This window comes from Stegodyphus dumicola, chromosome 10 (assembly GCF_044657685.1).
Source record: "Stegodyphus dumicola isolate Sdum_Otavi_A_Nest chromosome 10, ASM4465768v1".
Classification (NCBI taxonomy): domain Eukaryota; kingdom Metazoa; phylum Arthropoda; class Arachnida; order Araneae; family Eresidae; genus Stegodyphus; species Stegodyphus dumicola.
Window position 1 is genome coordinate 183,871,937 of NC_140777.1, and position 21,916 is coordinate 183,893,852.

At 33.3% G+C, this 21,916-nt stretch overlaps 1 protein-coding gene across 2 annotated transcripts in view; it reads right to left on the reverse strand.

Moving 5' to 3' along the window:
- slo (calcium-activated potassium channel slo) overlaps positions 1–10,174 on the reverse strand; it is a 514,476-nt gene extending 504,302 nt beyond the window's left edge. For both annotated transcript variants that reach the window (XM_085825984.1, XM_085825983.1), the window contains exon 1: positions 9,837–10,174. The gene's annotated coding sequence lies outside the window, so the exon portion shown is untranslated. The remainder of the gene's footprint in view (positions 1–9,836) is intronic.
- Positions 10,175–21,916: the final 11,742 nt, after the last annotated feature.

The window sequence follows — 21,916 nt, forward strand, 5'->3', positions numbered from 1 at the left end:
TTTAGGTTGTTATTGTAACATGGAAAGATCTCGAATTTGGGAGAAAAGATAATTTAGGGTGAGGACAGAACACCAAATGTGATATAGTTAATTTTGACGTCGCAAATTACTTCTTAAAGCAGCCATTGTATTTTGTTGTATCTTACATACATACATACATATATATATATATATATATATATATATATATATATATATATATATATCCCATTTTGATACTCGCCTCCGTAAGCTCAGTTTTTCTATTCTCTAATTTAGGGTGAGGACAGAACACCAAATGTGATATAGTTAATTTTGACGTCGCAAATTACTTCTTAAAGCAGCCATTGTATTTTGTTGTATCTTACATACATACATACATATATATATATATATATATATATATATATATATATATATATATATATATATATATATATATCCCATTTTGATACTCGCCTCCGTAAGCTCAGTTTTTCTATTCTTATATGTAGGTAACTTGTGCATTTTTTGCTTTAAAAATGATTCAATTATGTTGTTTTATCTTCCGGTTAAGGTTTTCCTGCCTTAAGTTAATTTGCATGCAATAGTTGTAGAATTATCAAAGTTAATTTAAAAGTTGTTTAAGTGCAATTAAGCTTAATTTTTTTTAACATAGCAGCCATATTTGTTTACATTTGAACGTAGCAGAATAGTGAGTTAAGTCTTTCTGCACCTTCACGGCCTCTTTGCCAAGTGGGACCAAACGTAAACTTTTAGTTTTGTGCACCGAAAAATCTGTCTTCTTGCCGGCTACCCGAATTGCTTGTTTTTGAGTAGAGACTCTAATTTTAATTGTAAACATTGTTTTTTAAATTGTTTAATTATATTTGGTGTTTTAAGATTTTCTGTATCTTTCAACTTTCAAGGAAAATATTTTTTTTTTTATCTATTTTGCCTTGCCGCGAAGTGAGAACTAAATTAACTGAATGAGAAATATATCTCTAATGAAATTCGAGGAAATGAGTTTAAATCAAATGCAGGAAAAAATGTAGTACAATTTAATATTCCATACGGGGAAACCATGTGAATATACAATTTAGTAGATTAAATGTAGCAAAAAAATCGATCATAACTGATCAAAAATCAATAACGCGAACAAACATACAAACAGACATTCTTCTTTATATAATATAGATTTTGTAAAATTTACAAATTTTTGATTAACAAACTTTGAGATTTGAGAACGAACAGTACAACACTTTTCTAAATAAAACATTCTTATCTCCAAAGCGGGAGACTGTTGGCACTAGGGAAAATGAGCGCGAAAATGAGTGTTTTCATGGGTTTTTTAATTAACATCTCGACTGATTAAAGTAGTACGAAGACGAGAGCAGCCGAAGTGACTTTCTATGAACTTTTGGAATGGGGAATAATGTACCTAATGTTTAGCGATGCTATTTTCATTCCATTGTAAAGCTTAGAAATTTTTTATTAACAAACTCTACGATTTGAAAGCGAGCAGGGGCAACGCTTCTCGAAATAAACCAGACTTTTATCTTCGGCGTGCGAAACTTGCCGCGAAATTTAGAAAATTAGTGTTCGCAGAGTTTTTAATATATTTGATTTTATCTATTTTTATCGGACAAAAGCGAACGTCGACCTTTCTTAAGATCCAGAAAAGACTGGTAGAAAGTTTATTAATCATAGCTATATTAGTGACTGAGTTAATCGCGAACTAACACACAAACATTCATCTTTATATATTGTATGCATTATGTTAATTTTATTAACAGTTAAATTTTGAGTTAATGTTGCTTTCCTGTCAAATTCTTAACTTCCACTTACTACTTCCGGCCAGAACGTAGCTTTAGAATCATGTCTGAATACATAATGAGGAAGAGCGGTATTGAACCGCGAGTGTTCTTTGGTCTTAGCGAGAAAGAATCAGAGTTTCCGGTTTGCGCGCGTCTGCCTTTTGGCCACTCTCTCTCTCAAAGCTGTTATTACGCTCCGCCGTACTCAGGCCCTTGATAGTCATCTGGTGTTTAAGAGGCCATTAGAAACTTGATAGTCATTAGAAACTTGATAGCTTCGGCTATATTTCTTTAGTTAATCTTAGTTTTAGTTTAATTCTTAGTCTCTTAATTTCAAGTCCAAGTGTCCGCGTTGATGGTACAGTCCCAGACGGAGATTTGTTAAAACTTATTGGAATAATAAAGGGTTAGTTACCCTTCTATCTTGCTGTTGCTTGTCACACGAACTTAAGCAATCATTGGCTAACTAGTTCTTAAGATTGGTCACTTTCTACAGTAACTGATATTTACACAGTGAAAATCTTACAATATAAAGCTGATTTCTTCCTTACTATGTGATATAGCTTTATATCACTAAAGAATTAATTATCAGTTTTATTAAAATTTACTTAAATATATGGGATCTTGATCATCCAGACCTATTGCAGGTGCACGTTCGGCACGCTACGCCCAATCAATTCTTTAATCATCGCTTTAAAGCTTCATCGACACCAGGAAGTTAGTATTGTACCGTTGGGAATACTTGATCTGAACGCTTAGAATAATTTGAACTTGGCTTGTATTCCGAGAGGACAAACAAAAATTGTTTCCATATACGTTCCCGCGATTTTACTCCTTAAATGCATCCCTTCCATGAGCGAACAATCATCGTGACTTTTCTCGTAATTAATTTACTAAACACTAGAACAGTTTTAGAAGGGCTCTAAGGTATAGTTTAATTTTATAACAGTTATTTCCATTTAGTTAACCTTTCTTACCTTGCCTCGTTTAAAATTAGAGCTCCCTACCGGAATGAAATTTTAGAATCGCGTTGAATGCGAATGAGTAAGAAATGGTATTAAAGGAAAATTCAACCTACTTCGAGAGAGAGAGAGTTATAGGAATCTTGAGTAGCGCGCGTTTGCCTTTGGGCTAAGTCCCTCTAAACTGTTGTTACGCTCGGCCGTTATTACGTGACTTTTGATAGACGCTGGCTAGTGTTTATTACTACTTTAGAACGTAGTAACGTATGCCAACTACCTTAAAATTGTGTTAGCTTTAACTAAATCTCTTAGTTAGATATACTTATGCAAAGGGGCAGTTTACCCTGAAGGACTATTAATGTTGCCACCAAATATTATCTCCCTGTAGTATATATGAAGAACAAATATATGTATGTTTCTCGCATAGTGATAAAACAACGGTACCTAGAGCTATCCAATTGTGAATGACGTAATCCTACTGCGAACAGGGACATCTGGAAGCCCATATTTGGAATTTGTTTTATTATTGATTTCCTATTTTGTAAAACTTTCACGAATTTTTGATTAGCAGACTCAAAGATTTCAAAGCGAGCCATGTCAACGTTGTTCAGAAAAAACATTTTTATCTCCAGCGCGTTAGACTGTGTATCGGAAATTCTAAAGACAGGCTCAATTTAAAATTATTTTGCGATACTGAACTGAATTTGATGGTCAAAGTGCGAAGAACATGATATTTAATAAATAAAGGTAACAGACAAAATGCTAAAAAATACGCCCAAAGGTAATTTAAAATCTGAAACTTTTCAGATTTTTAAAAAAAAATTTTCATATTTTGATAATAAAACTTTACATTTTGTTAAAAACTTTTTGGTTCGTCAGGTGTTATTAGTTCTTATGAGTTCAAGCCCGAGTACAGGCTCTGTTGTAAGCCCGGTGTAAGGGACCGAATATTCATCTTAATTTGTTTGAATAAAGGGTAATTAACCCTTCTTGAGTTTACGATTTGTATTCTTTGAACTAAGCGATAATTATCCTAACAGTTTACTAGGTTCCTCGACAGTTAATTTAGTAGAATCAAAGTGGAGGAACTCTACCAACTTGTTAAACCTTCGCTGTGCCTTGGTACACAACTTTCCCGAGTACACATCTTTACTGCCCTGCCATACTGGTTATATGTTATACATACTGCATAACATATATTGCACATATTTTAAATATAATGAGAAAATTTTAATTATTTTAATTTAATTAATTTATTTTAAATATACACTTAATTTAGCAGAAGCAAAGTGAGGGTATCAAGTTATAATTCCCAGTTGAAACTGTAAATTAACTCCACCGAAAACAGAAAAATAAAAACAAGTATCTAAACTTATTGGAAGAAACTGCATATTAGGCTAATGACAAGGCTTCTGTTATCGATCAAGGAATAAAGAAAAATTCTATGATACTCAAAGTCACTGTCTAAGCATTTGAATCAATAACTCATGCGTTCTTCATAAGCACCGGAAACACGCCATCCTAATCAAGCATTTCCATTTCTGAATGTGCATTGTCACAAATGTCAATCGATAATGAACCTTCTTTCCACGTAATTTAGATCTGGATGTGTAATATTATTTTGTTCACCAACTTAAATCTTCATTCCAAGTGTGTTTAGAGTAATAAGTATCGATTTGCTTAAAAGTGGGCTTACGTTCAAACAAAATGAAAGACAGGAGGGAATATATTTTTATACGGAAGACTGAATCTTGAAGAATTGTAGGTATGAAGATTTTGTCTATTGATTTCTTAATTCGTCCTTAACGTAATCGCATTATAAATGACGAATAAGAATTTCCAGAAATTAAAATTCCAAGTTGTTAAGCTAAACCTTTAGGATTCTAACTTACATAAACTAAACAACTAAATCACAGATGACAACGACATTATTAGTCCAAAGGCTTAATTTGCTCTGAAGGACTATTAATTTCCTTTTGGCATTTTGCGTTGAAAACTATAAACGGTGAATCATTTTTCAAATTGTTGCCACCCAATATTAGAGCACTGTATTACATTTAAAAAAATTAAAAAATGAAGAATCTGCATGAATCCATGTAGGGTTTTTGCATTATGATAAAACAACTGTACCCAGTGCCATCCAAATTTGAATAACGTAATCATCCAAATACGAGTAATATGGGCATGTGGAAGCTCTAATTTCAATTTGAAATTTGTTTTATTAAAGACATCATATTTTGTAAACCTATATCGAATTTTTGATTAACAAACGCAACGATTTCAAAGTGAGCAATGGCAACACCGCAAGGGAAAAAAAAATTATCACCAGCTCCGCGAGACGGTGTATCGGAAACTCTAAAGCTTTGCTTATTTAAAAATTATTTTGCGATATTGCTGTTGAATGGAATTTTAAGGTTTAAGTTCAAAGAACATGATATTTAGTAACTAAAGGCAACACACAAAACGTTAAAGAAACGCCCCTTCGGGCGTAATGTAAAATCTGAAAGCTTTCGTTTTTTTTAGTACATTTTGTATGTCAAAGTTGACTAACTAAATGCAAAACGCGCTTGATTAAAAATTCCTGTACATCTTTCTTCTCATCATATATTATATGTATACAGAGAAAGTAACCCTACAGTAAACGAAATCTCCCAAAACCTTGCAAGGAAATACACGTTCTGTGCACCCAGAAAAGCGAGAAATCTGCGGTTATGAACAATATTTAGGCATTATATACAATGACAATTATCACATTGTTTAGAATTCTTATATAATCTACGTGATACCGGAATATTAAATCTGTTATTGTATGTGATATCACAATTTTAAGTAATACCGATAATATACATGTTAATTCAAGTCTGATAACAGGAGACTTTTTATAACAATTATTCTTTCAAAATAAAAATTATGAATGCCCCAGTGCACTCCATCCTCAAAATCTTCCCCTTTAATTAAATAATTATAAAATATAAAAATAATAAAATCTGAAAGCTTTTATATTTTATATTACGCCCAAAGGGGCGTTTTTTTCAACGTTTTACGTGTTATCTTTAAATATCATGTTCTTCGCACTTAAACCATAAAATTAAATTCCAACAGCAATATCGCAAAATAATTTTAAAATGAGCATGTTTTTAAGAATTCCCGATACACAGTCTAGCGAAAAATGATTTTTAGTCCAAAGGGGCTTTGTCCCTAAAGGACTATTGTTTTCGTTTTGCGATTTTGCGTTGATTCACTATAAATGTCCGTTTCACTTTCCAGACTGTTGCCACCCAATGTTAGAGTCCTCCATTATGTTTGAAGAAATTAAATAACGAAACATCTGCACAAATGTATGTATATTTCTCGCATTGTGACAAAACAACGGTACATAGAGCCATCGAAATTTGAATGACGTCATCCTACTGAGAATATTGGCATGTGGAAGCCCAAATTTGAAATTTGGAATTTGTTTTATGATCGATTTCATATTTTCTAAATCTTTAAAGAATTTTTTATTAACAAACTCAAGGATTTCAAAGCGAGCCATGGCAACGGTGTACAGAAAAAAGCATTTTTATCATCAGCGCGCGAGTCTCTGTATCGGAAATTCTAAAGCTATGCTTATTTTAAAACTATTTTGAGATATTGCTGTTGAACCGAATTTTATCGTTTAAGTGCAAAGAACGTGATATTTAATAAATAAAGGTAACACACAAAATTAAAAAAATACTCCTTTGGATGTAATTTAAAATCTGACACATTTCAGATTTTTTTTGTTATTATTTATTCAAATTTTTATTTATTTTTATTTTTATTTATTTTTGTATTATTATTATTTTTAATGAAGTTCTGCCATTCCTCGCTTTAAAATCGCTGAGTTTGTTAATCGAAAATTCTTCAATGTCTGACAAAATATAATAATAAAACAAGTTACGAATTAGGGCTTCCAGATGCCCACATTCGCTGGAGGATTATGTTATTCAAAATTAAATGGCTCTAGATACCATTGTTTTATCACAATGCGAAAAATATACATACAATTTTGCAGATTCTTCATTATTTAATTTCTTTAAATATAACATAGAGAGAAAATATTTGGTAAGAACAGTTTGAAAAGGGAATCAATGCAGAAAGTGAATCGACGCAAAATGCCAAAACGAAATTAATAGCCTTTTTGGGCTAACGCCTTTCGGGCTAATAATTATAATGCAATAATATAATTGCGCAAGACGTTTCATTTGTTTTAATAATACGTTTCAAGAAGTTTCATTTGTTCAATAATTCAATTGCGCAAGACACAGTATCTTTGAAGAGTTAAATGTTTGACTATAAACTTTCTTTAATATCCAGTATGAAAAGTTCAGATAATGATAACGGATAATATACTTACACAAATACATTTTAATTCCCCTTACATTTAAAATTTACAATAGAATAGAGTTTTTAAAGATAATTTGAGGAAACATTTAATGTAAATAAACGGGCAAGATAAATAAATGCAATGTAAGTTATGTATTTCATTCAGAACAATGTCAATTAATCAGTTTCTGACCTAAAACCCGAAACGCTTTTAATAAAGACACCTGACTGAATATCAAGGCAATCTGTTAATTGTATATAGAAATGAAATGAAATGAAATGCAGATACTGAGATTATGATATACTGAGCAAACGTTAACGCATTCTAATACAGGTCTTAGAAAATACTCTTTTTCATTTATCCACATAAACTACCTAATATTACTTTACATAAATATTATTTTGAATTACGTATATATATTTACGTAGTAAACTGAATTGCTAATGAAATTAGGATTGGAAAATAAAAAATAAATGAACAATTAGTAAGCTTAATTAATTTACATTAACAATACTTCATTATCAACAATTAAACGTGAAATTGAGACTCATGCACTTGCTTTTACGAAAGAACATTATATTTGTAAACAGTATTCATAAGTATGTAATAGTAAACAAATTAATTTCACTGACATATTTTATTCGATCCTCATAAACATAACACAGCTAAAAGATTTAACAAATCAGTTTTGCCGAAATATGGCAATCATTAAGCATATTATAAAAACACTAATAAATTCAAGAAATAAAACAAACGCTTAAACGCTAGTGCAAAGTTCAAAATTTATTTTCACATATTATTAAATAATGCATGTGAATTACCGTCAAAAATATTTTAACAGTTAAAATATTTTATGCGCGATTTTGACTCGGTAAGAGTTAAATGTGATTTATATATTAACATATGTGATAAACACTGAAATAGAAATTAATCAAGTTTAACAAAATATGAACACTAAATTTTATGCTGTGTAAAATAATATTAGCAATAATATTCTATGTGTTGCTACCAAAATTTCTCTCAAATTTATATAAAACGTAGCTCATGAAAACATTAGAAACCGCTACAGCGCTTTTTATATTTATGCTCGCTTTCATTTAAAAAAAAAATTTGGTTTCTAACATTTCATTTTTTAATCATAAGCTTTAATTCTATTTCAATGAAATAGCCTCCCAAATTCTGGGATACGATATCACAAAAATCTGGGTGCAGCATTAAGAAACCTTTCTTGATTACGAAACATTTCTAATTACACATCTTTCTTTATAATTCAATTTGCTAGAATTTATAACATCATGTTTACTGTAATTATTAGTTTAATAGAATTTGTAACATTCTGATTATATAATATCTAATTTTTTATAACACCAATTCATCACAAAATTTTACGTATAATTCACTCAGTCTCCCGATAAATTCCTCTCATAAAGAATGAAAGGATTGGATTGGATTGGATTATTCAATTATGGCAAAGCACACGAGGGCTATCTGCCTAAAGGGAGGGATGCCTTCGTGGAGGACTTTCTAAGGGAAACTGGCTCGTATACACGTTACACATGGGGAAAACCACGAAAACGCCCATGCAGCCAGCCCGTTCGCTGGATTCGAACCTCGGACCGAACTACCAGTGTTCAGCGGCTTTACCGCTCGGCCGCTGGTGGGCTAAAGAATGAAAGGAGATACAAGAATTATCCTTTATCTTTAAAGGTAAACTCACGGGTAAAAAATTAACAGTGTTAACCCTTCAGACCAACTTTTATTTGGTAAGTAAATTTTCATTTCTAGCTACTAAATTAAAATTTAAAATATCTGAAAGCTTTAAGATTTTACATTACGCCCAAAGGAGCGTTTCTTTAACGTTTTGTGTATTACCTTTATTTATTCAATATCTGTTCTTTGCTCTCACTTAAACCATAAAATTCAATTCAACGGAAATATCGCAAAATAATTTCAAAATGAGCAAAGCTTTAGAATTGCCGATACACAGTCTCGCGCGCTGGAGATCAAAATGATTTTTTTCGTACAGTGTTGCCATTGCTCACTTTGAAATCGTTGACTTTGTTAATCAAAAATTCGTTAAAGTGTTACAAAATATGAAATCGATAACAAAACAAAAATTCAAATTCCAAATTTGGGATTCCAAATGACCAAATTCGGTAGAAGATTAGGTTATTCAAAAATGCATGGCTGTAGGTACCCTTGTTTTATCACAATGCGAGAAACATACACACATTTACGGAAATTCTTCATTATTTAATTTCTTTAAATATAACACAGAGCGATAATATTCGGTGGCAACAATTTGAAAAAGTGAACCGACATTTATAGTGAATCAATGCAAAGGCCAAAACGAAATTAATAATGGGCAAATTGCCCGTTTGGTCTAATAATGCATGAAACATAAATGCTAACAAATGCAGTGATTAAATATGATTTAAAACTGAAGCAAATGCTGAAAATAGTCCACTGCGGAATTTTTAGATCTGCTTTTACAGTTTTAATGACAGAAATGGATATATTCAACCATTTGTTTTCCGTTCGTAGTATTATTGAATAGTCGTACTATCTATCCATAAAAGCTGTACACATGGGAAGATTCACAATTGTTCTTTCGTATTATGTAAATAAGTTTCCTACTTACGACACAAGGCTCGAAATCACATAATTTTAACAAAAATACACCGATTTTCAGAAATCTATCAGGCCAGGTTTCTCTACATAAATTATTTTCGTGAAATAAATCTTGCTTACCTGCTGCGACCCCTCCGATTACTTGTCCCCTTTCAAAACTCACATTCCTGACAGCCCGGTTGACAGTTAAGGTCGTTGCCACTACCATAGCACGTCTCGGCACATGGTTATGTGCCCTCAGAACGCAGATCGAACATCAGTAGCATCGCCAGGTGCTGTAGAATCACACTGGTCGAACAGTCGGTAGGTTGAAGGGAAAGTTTAGATCAAACCCTCTGGGGTGTTTAGGAGGATGAAACTCTCTAGGAGGAATGCGCGTGATGAGGGAACTTGGAAATAGTTGTCACCGGGGGAGAGAGCGAGGAGTGAGCGACCGGCTCACTTTGCGCACAGTCACCAACTATGGGGTGTTCTAGCTTACGAGTTTCGCTTTGCATAGGGTTGCTGCGTTTTATCGGTATGCAACGCGGTCGATTTGGCGAGGTAGTTGCGATGCTGGGAGATAATTTCCGTCGCCAAACGTTTCAATGAATAAGCACATTTCCGTGGAGTGCGTTTTTAATTTAAAAATTAACTAATAAGACCCTGAGCAGAATAAAGCAAAATCATCCTTCTCATCTATATTTAAACAAAAAATGGAAGTAATAAAACGTTTATTCTGGGAGAACACATGCTTATTTTATGCAAAATTTACGCAGTGAAATTTTTATGAAAGAATTAACGCAATTAAATTTTCCCTAACCTTTCTCTATTTAGCCAAAATTTAGAATTTTTTAAATCCGGCTTATTTCAATTATTTCAATGATTATCCTGATTTCTTGATCATTTATAAAGGAGGATCAGAAGATTTTTAGTAAAACTAAAACATTTAAGTAAGATTTTCAACTAAAATTTAACTGCATTAAAAAAAGTCTTGTAAATAAATAAAATACCTAATACAGAAGAACCATATAACAAATTCTAAAAAGCATTTCTGTGGCATTTCTTAAGGAGATCTCGTACCTAAAATCTCATGAAATTACCGATTTTCCAGTTTTAAAATATATGTATACTTTAACATTTTTGCTAATCTGAGAAATAATTCTGAAACGATCTGATGATAATAGAGTAATACAAAGGTTTTTAAAAGGTTTGGGGGGTTCCTCACGTTCTTTAGTCAAAGATGAACGTCGAGGAAGTTAGTGAATTGTGTAGTGACTTATTGCTGAGTTCAAACAACTAAATAGTAGACTCGAGAAAGGTTAAATTTACCCTTTATTTCAATCAAATAAGAATAACAATAGGCCTCTTTCTCGGGCTTACAACAAAGCCACTACTAGGGCTTTAACTCAAAATGAGAAATAACAAACTAAATCTTATATATATGCGGCTTAAGTGTTTGTCGCCGATAGTCCTTTGCTTGCTTGCGTAACTGTAAATTGTTTTATTCCCCGTGCAGTGCAGCGCGTGACGAATATTAGGAGAAAGCTAAGACGGAAAAATAAGAAATACAAGAGCACGTTAATAAATAAATTTAACATCTATAAATGATAGAATTCAGAAATATGCAACCGGCAACGATCAAAAAACAAATAAAATGAAATAAATAAGTATCTTTATTATATGCTGTTTAAGTGTCTGTTTGTCGCCGAAAGTTTATTGGTTGCTTGCGTAACTGTACTAGCCAATAGGCTGAAGGTGCCATGGCACACGGTTGCCGTTTCAATTGAGACATAGAAAATTTCTTGTAAAACTTGCCTTTGCTATGACCATCCATAAGTCTCAGCGCCAAACGCTTAAGCGTGTTGGCATTTTTTGACCTGAGTCTGCATTTGGACACGGTCAACTTTATGTTGCCTGTTCAAGAGTTCGTGAAAAAACGAACGCAAAATTAAAAATAATGGATGGTCCTCTGTAAGGCGAGCTTAAAAATGATGTAAAGATCTACACAAAAAATGTTGTGTACTTTGACATGGGAATTAATATATTATTTAGTCACCTTTATTTATTGAGCTAGCGATAGCTCTTAAGAAATGAAACCGCCGATAGGTTCCTTCATAGCACTCTAAGCAATTAAGCAAGAACTTAACTTATTAACGTCTTCTATAAATGCCTTAAAACAGCATACCGAACAGCGGGAATATTTTGAAGCTGATGATGATTCGGAACACTGTTCTCGCGAGCTCAGACTTTGCCGACTGGCAACAGAGCAGTTATATTCTTCTTCGCGTTAGAGCATTAGATGACAGCGGGCTAATGTCCGGCTTCTCCCTTAGAATGGGATTATAACATTCTTTCTGTAGAGCTAGCATAGAATCGCGAATCAATGTTCAAATTTGTAACTCTGTATATATATTTATATATAACAAATGTTTGCGTTCCGTTTCAGCAGAGTATTTAGAATCAGAGATATTAAGCTCTGGATTTAACTAGAACATTAATGCGTAAGTATGCCAATCCTGCAAGGTGAGCTGGAAATTTCTAACCTCCACTTTACAACGAGCAGCTCCTAAATCTATATGTATCATAAAGAAGAATATCTATGTGTAGGTTTGTTCGCGATTAATTCAGCCACTGCTATAGTTACCGTCACCAAACTTTCTGCAATTCTTTTCGGGGTCCTGGGAAAGGTCCACGTCTCCTTGGTTTCCAAAACAAAATTGCTAAAAATCAGAAATATTAATTGAAATCTCTGAAAACACTTATTTTCGCCCTAATTTTTTTCGAGTGGCAACAGTCTTGCAAGCTTTCGAGGAGTGTTGCCACTGATGTCTTTCAAATCGTAGAGTTTGATAATAAAAATTTTCTAAGTTTTACGATGAAATAAAAATAGCACTCCCAAACACTAAATACATTATTCCCGATTCCCAAATTTCGTGGGAAGCCGTTTCTACTGTTCCCATCTTCGTACGACTTTAATAAGCCGAGATGTTAATTAAGAATTCTGAAAACACTCATTTTCGCACTCGTGTTTTCCAGTGGTAACAGTCTGACACGTTGGACATAAAAATGCTTTATTTCGAAAAGTGTTACTACTGCTCGCTTTCAAATCGTAGAGTTTGTTAATCAAAAATTTGTAATTTTTACAAAATCTATGTATATATGAAGACGAATGTCTGTTTGTGTGTTTTATTGATTTCTGATCAAATTTTTGCCACATTTAATCGAATAAAATTGAATCTAAGTGAAATATTGGATGGAACTTGAGCTTTTACGACCATTTGATTAGAAAGACGAAAATCATTCAAAACTGCGTGCCATTGTTGCCGATATAATGAGAGAGAATTATCTTATTTTCCTATAGAAATTTTTTATGTGGGTTTCATATCGTATCAGAGTGAAAAATGTATGATTGTAAATCGTATTTTTTGCATCGTTATTAGAGAAGGATCACTTTCTGTTGTTAGGTACACTACTCTCAATTTAACTTAACTGCCATCGCGTATTTCCGGTAGTGTTTGGGTGTTTTAAGGAAATTTCAAAAAGTACAAATCGTTTGTTTTCTTGTTTCACGAAATGATTAGTTTCTTCTGTCGAGTAATTATCACTTTATTTTTACTTTGTGTAATAAACCATTATTGGCTATTAAAACGTAAAATTATTTCTGTTTTTAAAATGATTACATGTATTAACTTCATAAAAACTTCATTAAACTTATTAGGATAAGAAGAGAGCTATTGACAAATGTTTTACAATCGTAATTTTTATTCTGAAATGATTGTTGTTGGTTAAACCAAAGTTGTCTGTGACGGCTCTTGCAAAATTCATACAAGTTAGGTTTAGTTAACTAAGTTTTCAGTTATTTAGAGCAGAGTGTCTTAAACTGTGGGTCGCCAAAAATTTTAGCAATTTTGAAATTTATTTAACCTATTATAATAGTTTTACAATTACGAAACAGATTTACATAATGTATCTGAATATAGAAAGATAAGATTCATTGAATACAGAAAAAGAAAAAACGAAAGGGTTTAGAAGCATTTTTTTTATAATAGAAACGTTAATTTTTTTTAATTAATGACCTAAAACTGCAATGGTATATTACAGTACAATTAAAGAAACTGGCAGTTTTCACTCACCGTGTGTCAGATTTGCGCGATGCTAATGGGGTTCCACAAAATTCTCATAAATATTAGGTTGATCCCACACCTAAACGTTTAAGAAACCCTGATTTAGAGCATTTGTAAACTCTATGTCTCTTTAGGAACGTAAAGTTTTAAAGGAACTATTGAAGAATTATCTTCTAGCTTCGTGAAACAAACAGAAATCATAAAAAGGGTGTATAAGACCTTTTTATTCGAGCATAAAGTTAACCAAATGACCCAGCTTTGGTTACAACCAGAGAAGCACTTGTGGCTTCACAAAAATACGTTAACTAATAATCATTTCAAGGTATGGTAGATTAGCCTAACGGCTCACAGAATGCGTTAACGTCCAGGAAAGGCTCTGGTTTGTAGTAAACTGGCGAGATAAAGCGAAATGGCTAGAACACTCAATGCCACTAAAGCAAGTCACAAATAATCACAGCACAACGTAGCCTGGAATAGGCAGACGCGCTCTAAAACTAACTTCCGAAACTCTTGCTTAACCCTTTCCGGCATGCTACTTTTTAAAGTTGAAGTTTTGATAAAAAGAAAAAGCTAGGCAGTCTAATTAGGCCTAGAGGAGTACACAACTAAAATTTTGTGAAGATAGCACTTATCTTTTAATTCTGTGGGTGTGCCCACACACTCGTTGAATACAGCTTCGAAAAGAGTACTGAAACGAGCATTGTTGTCAATGAACTGACCAGTGAGATGCGGAGAAACAAAGAATACAGACTCTCCAGTTGTCTTGATTATCGGTGAGCCGGGTCTGGGCACACCTAGGGTTCGCCGTTTGATTTCAGGCAAGATTTCAAGATAAGAATTTAAAACTAATATAGAATAAGGATATTAGCACACTGTAAAAAAATCTGTAAGGTTACTAAGAAAACTCATGGAAACTGGTATGCCATGAGTTATTTGAGTAACAGAAACAGGTGTATTCTTTGTAACTTTACAAGAATTTTGCCTGTAATGGTTACAGATCTTTTTCTTGTAATATCACAGCATATAGTTATGTAAGTAGAACATATTTTTCTCATGTAAATTCCCAAACGATATATCTGTAATGGTTACAGATTATTTGCGTGTAATATTACAGCAAATAATTATGTAAAAAGAACATGTTTTTCTCATGTAAAATCCCAAACGATATATCTGTAACCGTTACAGATTATTTGCTTGTGTTATTACAGCAAGTTATTATGTGAGTAGAAGATACTTTTCTTACGTAAAATTCCAATGGTTGTATCTGTAAAGATTTCAGATTATTTCCGTCTAATATCCCATTAAGTAATTATGTAATATGTTTTGAGTAAAAGAATTATATCTGTATGTATGTGTATATGTATATATATATTCATACAGATATTATTATACAGATATATGCAAGTAAAGCATAATAGTTTGGTTTTTTAAATTAGCCAATTTGACCTCAGAATAGCATTAATTTAAAAGATGTGTTTTCAACAGCATTTAATGTTCTTTTTCAAAACGTAACATTATTCTGTTGCAGAGTATTTTTGTTTTATGACGAGAAACTTATGTCCGATATTATTGAAAGGCTTTTCATATTATCACTTCAATTTGAAAATTCAAATTGGCATGCTACTCCTTACATTAAATCACATGTATATCCTTTACATTATAAGTTATTTCTCCAACCTTCTTGGCGTGCCTTCATGGTGTAGTAGTTCTGCAAAATGGGCCGGTATTCTAGAGGTCCGCGTTTCGATTCCCGGGGAAGGTGTTGCATATTTTTCATCTCTCCGGCTTTTCCAAAAAATCCTAATGTCTCTATAACATAAAATAATGGAAAGGCATCTGGAATTGATATTTTTCCTGTAAAATAGCTGGAAAAAACAGTATGTTTTATTTGCATGTTTTAGTGTCAATTAATAAGATATGTTCTAGAACTTCCTTTCTAGTAATTTTAGCTAAAATAGACACATGTTGCTTTAGATTTAACTTATATGAATAAAGTGTTGCATGATGATATAATCATATTATGTATTACAGTAAAAGACATTTTGTGAAATATTTCTATGAAGAACTCAGAACAGCTGTTCTTTATGTTTCAAAAATATTATATTCTCTCCTAAATATCATTTTTTAGAAAAAAAAATGATATTTTCAGTAAATCAAAGAATTCAACATAGCAAAGAACTTCATTTTATTACTACGAGGAATTCGAAATTTTGTTCATACGCTTGAATTACAATGTCCAACTAATCTTTTTATTCTTATCTGTTTGTCAACAGTCTGCTATTGTTTGAAATAATAGATGGTAAATGCTTAACTTTTTTACCTTACCTTCAAATAATTTCCTTTTAATTAATAGATAGAAGTCTTCCATTAAAACCTAACATCACGCTTTTTGAATAAGCATAAAACTTCACCAACTGACCTTATTTTTAAAGCCTCGCTTCCATTAAAATTCTTAATACAATCATTCCTTTAATAATTTTTTTTAAAATTAATACTTCAGTTTAGCTTCCTTTATATCTTCATGTACATTCACTGTTCTTATTATATATTATTTTTTATATTATTTTTATATTGTCTTTGATTTGTTTTTACAAAGTTTGCATTATTTATCTTATTTTGTAATCTTCTATGTTTATTTCAACTTTACTTTGAATTCGATTTCATAATGACAATTACCAATGTTTAATTTTTACAAATAATATAGAACTCAAATGCATAAACATGAAGGTGTCGGGGACGGTTACTCGAGTTATTTCGGATTTCTCTACAGAAATTGCTTTTTACTGCAAATTGAATTGACTAAAATGCTTCATAAGAATAAGTTCTTTGTGTATCAGCATTGGTTCGTAATGCCTTCTATTCGCGGAAATATTTGGCCTGACTAGAAGTGCCGGTTTGGCTTTAACTTATAACTCGAGTAAAGACGAAACACTTTCGTATTTACGTATTTTTATCAATTATTGTTCATTGAACGGGATTTGGTTTGCTCCCCTTGAAAAGTCAACTAATTTCCGATCAATGACAATGATTACATGTTTTTAATTTTTCCTTTTACAATTGAAATTTTATTCTTCATGATGATTTAACTCCAGTCCACGTTAAAACATTATTAACATTTTGCTTTCAAATTACTTCAAAACATCTTTCAAAATATAACTTACCAGTATGGATTCACTCTTTTAAAATAATTCTACTTTAATTAAACTTAGGAGATAATATAATCAATTAATCAATATTGTTTAGGAAATAAATTATTATTAACTAACTTTGCAGCAATTGCGCAAGTAGTATTAACTTGTTTTCGCACTAAATGAATTTAAGTTCATATAACATTTTATATATATATTACAGCATGTTAATTAAGAAAGTTTATTGAATTTATAATTTTATTGTGAAACACTATGAAGCAAATAATATGCTAATTAAAATACAGAAGTAAAAATAATTTTTACTTAATTCATAAATTTATATAAAACCTGAAAAAAGAAATAATTAAAAAATAACACAATATAACATTTCATAAAAATTCGTTTCGACTAACAACCTAAGGTTGTTGGAAAAAATTATAAAACTGCTTTAAAATTAATTCTGAAGAGAATTTTTCGTGGCGCCTGCACGAACGTATGTACGTACGTATCTCGCATAACTCAAAAACGGGTAGCCTCAGAACGTTGAAATTTTGTATATAGAACTGCTATAACATGTAGATGTGCAACCATGTAGATGTGTTGGTTGCAATCGGCCGCACCAAACGTATATAAATATATTTATATATATATCCACTCTGTTACCCGGCTCAGTGATCTCAGTTTCTTTACTCTTATATGTTTGTAAATTGTACATTTTTTGCTTTAAAAATGATTGTATTATGTTGTTTTTATCTTCCGGTTAAGGTTTTAATGCCTTTAGTAAATCTGTATGCGTCACTTTAGAGTGATTAGAATTATTTCGAGGCCGGAGAGATGAAAAATGAGCAAACGCCTTCCCCGGGCTTTGAACCACGAACCTGTGGAATACGCGCCCAGCGTGCAGACCACTACACCTCGATGGCATGCCAAGAAGGCTGGAGAAGTACCTTATAACGTAGTAAATTAGTAGTCTAAAATCGTTATTCTCTCTGTTCTATCTGGAATATGGGCTGGAAGGGGGGAGTTTTCCCTTATAAGTTGACAATTTAAAAGAAAATGCCAAATAAAGAATTCCATCATCTACTAAATTAGATGAAAAAACTGGCTGCTTTTTTATGTGTAATGTGATTAGAAATCTATCTGCATTATTGCGCTCAGAAAAATGAAGCTTATTTGAGTGTTTTTTACCAGCAGCCAAGGCCAATAAACAATACTAAAAATTGGATACTTACTCAAAATCTTGAAAAAGGACTGGATTACGTTATTGCAACTTTCTGAAAATTTAACGTGTCTATCAATTATTTTACCTTAAAAAATTCCCCACAGAAGCATCCCTTCCCTTAGTAGATAGACTTAATGCAGTTCTTCGTTGCTTATGCTCACTGGTCTGAGGTATAGTCAGCCCAAGTCCACAAAATTCCTCGTAGCAAGGAGCGCTTGATTACGCCTGCCGTTGGCAACAGCATTGAGCACCGTTCAGGTGACAGTAGCTCAGCTCTGCCGTCAAATTTTGATGAAGAGCACCCCGCAGGGGGACGGGTCCGAGGGTCTCCAACCCGTTTCCTTTTTCACCAAACCACACGAGAGGACTTTCGGCTCGCCGCATATTTGGTGTGCTGCCATGCCGCACCGTCACCATACATTTACAAACATCCTTCTCCGGGATTCGAACCCGGACCCTTCGGCACGGCAGTTAGCGACTCTAGCCACTATACTGATTGGGATGCTCGTGCGCTGTGTTTCGATGAATCAAAAAAATCTTCTATCAGAAACCTGGTAAAGTTTTCGAGAGTACTCTAACAATCAATCTAGTTACAAACTAAGCAACCTAAGGTTGTGGGTAACTAAGATTGTGGGGATATTCTATACTGTATCTTTGATTAAAAGGAAATCAAGAAGTATAGCAGTTCTACCTGAATCTTCTTAAAGTCCTAAGAGTATTGGGTAAAACTGCTACCCACTAGAGGCTGAGTTTTTAAAACTGCTGCAAGTTGGGAGTTTGACAAGGGTTCGATTCCAAGCGAACGGGTTGGCTACTCAGTGGCTTTGTCCACGTGTAAAGCAAATACAAATTAGTTTCAATTAGAAATTCCTTCACGAAGATATCCACTCTAGGCTGATCTCTCTCGAATGCTTTGCCATTTTCAGATAACTTATATGTTTTTGATATGTGATGACGGCGAAGCCCTCGAAAGCTATCTGTCAAAGGAGAGAGATGCATCCGTGGAGACTTTCTAAGGAAAACTGACTCGTGTACAAGTAACACATGGGGAAAACCATGAAAACGCCCATGCAGCCAGCCCGTTAGTGGGATTCGAACCTCGGACAGAACTACCAGTGCTCTGCGTCTCTACCGCTGGTGTGCCATTTTCAGATAACTATCCGCCAGAATTATGACACTGTAACAGAAACTGCAAAAACTTTTCTATTTCCGCAGAAATGACGTAAATCTTTAAAAATGATAAGTGTTATTGCAATAAAAATGACAAACATCAAGCTGTTCGTCTTCATATAATAAATTTCGAATCAGCATGCTGAGTGTTCTTAGTATGAAAATAACAGGAAAAACGTTTTTCATAGTTTTATAGTTTTTACTGTGTGATTTCAAACGAAAATTTCAATCCCGCTGAACGGATTTTCTTATTCCTTTAATTTAAAACGTAGTTAAAAGTCAGTAGGGATTTATCATGCTCATTTTTGTATTCATCTTTGAACGAAGTAAACGGGAAGTATTGTAATCGCGAAAAATCAACGAAAATATGCATTTTGACTGCTATGGAATGCTATTTAAAGATATTTTTGCGTGACATCTGTACGTAAAATTATAAAACTGATTCAAAATGAATTCTGAAGAGAACTTTTCATGGCGTCTGTGCGTACGTCCATATCTCGCATAAGTCAAAAACGAGTAGCCTCAGAACCTATTTTGACTGCAATCGGCCGCACCAAAAGCATATTAAATATATATATATATATATATATATTGTTACGAAATGTACAGGGGTGGTAAGATAGCTTCCCCGCAAAGCAGTTTTAGGGTTGCCACATTTGGCGACAAAATTGGCGATATACCATGGCCGGATAGAGAACCTTCTCGAACGAGTTCATACTGGTTTAGCCCAGAATGTTCTCGAACACAAGCCGAAAGCTATATAAACCCTGCTGGTCCGCAGTCAATTAGTGCGTCTCAGAGAGTGTGCCTCGTCTAGCGAGCCGTGCGGAATCCATCGAGTTGACAGCCGGGAAACGAGTGCTGAGTGGGTCGTCGAGTGCACCGAAGAAGTGTCTTAGTGTATCGCGGTTAGTACATCGTCGAGAGAGCGTGTTGAGCCGGGGGCTCTGTTCGTGTGTCGTCGAGTGCATAGCGAGTTGTAGCGTGCAGAGTCTCGAGAGTACGTGGAGTTCCGAGAACGACCAAATATAGTCGGGAGCTGTACTCTGGTGCTTTGCAGGAAGCTGTCTCCACCGTTATTGCCTGACAGCGTGAAGGCTGTGACGCTGATTGTTCCAGCGTGTTTATAGTAGCTCATCGACGACTGTAAAACGTGTTTGGAGCTGTCGTGACAATACTGACTAATAAAGTGTGTTTCGATACTTCATTAAGTGTCGTCGTTATTCACTCCAAATCTACGAACCCCGTACGAACGTTAAGGGAGGATATAACGTAACAATTGGTGTCAGAGAAGAGAAAAACGTAATAATGTATACTAATTCCACTATGTTACTCTGTTCAGTGAGCTCAGTTTCTTTATTCTTATTATGTTGGTAAGTTGTGCATTTCATGCTTTAAAAATGATTGAATTAAATTGTTCCTATTTCCGGTTAAGGTTTTTACGCCTTTAGTAAATCTGCATGCAATATTTTTAGCATGGTTTAAATGGTTGATAATTATCAATCATTTAAATGTTGTTTAAAGTGCGGCTAAGATCAATTATTTTTACCATAGCCGTAATATTGGATTACTTTTGAAACTTAGCAAAATAGTGGATTTGTTGCCAATCTAGACAAAGTAAGCTTCGCAACGACAGAGATAACGGCTTCTTTTATTATTGCGAATTAAATCATGCTTAATCCATTCTGGAATTCGTTCGAAGAAATAAGTGTTTAATTTTTACTTCGTAATTTTGAATATAGATATTTTGCGTTTTTATGTATTTTTGCCTTGTCGCAAAGTGAGAACTGAATTAATTGAATGAGAAATGCTGTATCATCTGTGAAAAACTGTTTCTTTTTTGTTTTGTTTTGTTTGTCTAATTTCTTTTATACTTGAATCTTTTTCTTTTATAGTACTTGAATAGAACATGTGGCAATGGTTAGATAATTCTTTAGATGATAAAAATTTTGTGCATTCTGAGTTACAAAATGAATGAAATGTAACGCTGTTAAGTGAAACTAGCGCCACAGTGTTCGCGTAAACAAATATAATGAATTTAAAAAGTGCACTTATTCTATTGTGGTTTATGTGGTATCGGCGAAGTAGATTTAATTCAATCCAATAAGTTTCAATGACATACAAGAAACAATGCGTGTAATTTAATATTATGTACAAGGAAGTCATGAGGTGAACACATCAGGTTTTTTAAATGCCGCTCAGATTCACATCGGTTATGATCCCAAGATGAAACCACAACAAACACATTAAAAAAGCAAAGATTTTTACGACTTAAGCCTACAAATAGCAAAAAACCAAAGCATCTCATCTTTCGTGGTTACCTTCGCATATGATATAAACTTCCCGCTGCTAGTTTTGACAGCCGAGCCACATTCTGAAATTTATCTCCCAAATTAGGCGAATTTAATTCAACCGATAACGTGCCAAATTATGGTAGCTGTGGTTTAGGTTCTGTGTCAAATCCTTCCAGAAAGCTCAGAATGCGCATGGGCGGCGCTTATTTATTGGAAAGGTAAAGGGGGAGAAACTATCGCTAAGTCGACTCCGGAGGGAGGATCTCGGAGCAAAGAGTGA